Here is a 1,197-nt window from a genome sequence, read left to right as displayed (position 1 = left end):
CTCTACCCAAGGCCGGGCGGGGGGTGGGGGTGAGGGGGGGGTGAGGGGAGTGAAGGGGCTTGACAAACGCGCAGGCAAGAAAGTGCGTAAGCAGGACGGCAAGCAGGCAAGCAGATGCATAAGAAAGCAGGCAGAGCGAGAAGCAGGGAAGTAAATGTACAGGAAAGCAGGCAGAGGCAGTAGCAAGCAGGCAAATAAATGCACAGGAAAGCAGGCAGGAATAGGAGCAGGCAGGGGCAGTAGCAAGCAGGTAAGTAAACACACAGGAAAGCAGGCAGGAACAGGAGCAGGCAAAGGCAGTAGCAAGCAGGCTAGTAAATGCACAAGAAAGCAGGCATGGATAGCAACAGGCAGACAAAAAAAAAACAGGCAGGAGCAATAGCAGGTAAGCAAATGCATTATAAATCAGGCGAGACGACAAAAAGGCAAGTGCATAGGAAGGCAAGCAGAGATAGAAACAGGTGAGCAAGTAAGCAGGCAGTGGCAGTAGCAGGCAAGCAGACACCCACAACAAGCAGGCAGACAAATGCACAAGAAGGCAGGCAGGACGTCAAAAAGGCAAGCAAAGGCACAGGAAGATAGGCAGGGACAGGAGCAAGCAGGCAAGAAAGCAGGCAGGGACAGGAGCAGGCAGCAAGGAACAAGAAAGCAGGCAGGGGTAGTAGCAGGTAAGCAGATGCATAATAAAGCAGAGAGAACGACAAGCAGTCAAAACCCACAAGAAAGCAAGCAGATACGCGAGAGAACAGGTCAAGCAAATGCACACGAAGTCACACAGGGACAGAAGACGCAAGCAAATTTACAAGAAAAGACACAAGAAGCAAGAAAGGGCATAGATACCAGAGCAAGCAAGCAAAAACACAAGCAGGGAGACATGAATGCAAGCACAAAAGGGGAAGCACTGAGGAAAAAAACGAGAAACAGGCAAATGAACAAACAGGGCCACAAGTACACAAGCAGGTACTCCCTCTCTCTCTCCTCATCTCCCTCTCCCTCTCTTTCTTTCTCTCTCTCTCTCTCTCTCTCTCTCTCTCTCTCTCTCTCTCTCTCTCTCTTCCTCTTCTCTCTCTCTCTCTCTCTCTCTCCCTCCTCCTCCCTCCCTCCTCTCTCTCTCTCTCTCTCTCTCTCTCTCTATTTATCTCTCTCTCTCTCTCTCTCTCTCTCTCTCCTCATCTGCCCCCCTCTCTCTCTCTCTCT

The sequence above is a fragment of the Penaeus vannamei genome, chromosome 21, assembly GCF_042767895.1.
Source record: "Penaeus vannamei isolate JL-2024 chromosome 21, ASM4276789v1, whole genome shotgun sequence".
Taxonomy (NCBI): domain Eukaryota; kingdom Metazoa; phylum Arthropoda; class Malacostraca; order Decapoda; family Penaeidae; genus Penaeus; species Penaeus vannamei.
Note: the sequence above shows the minus strand (reverse complement) of the source record.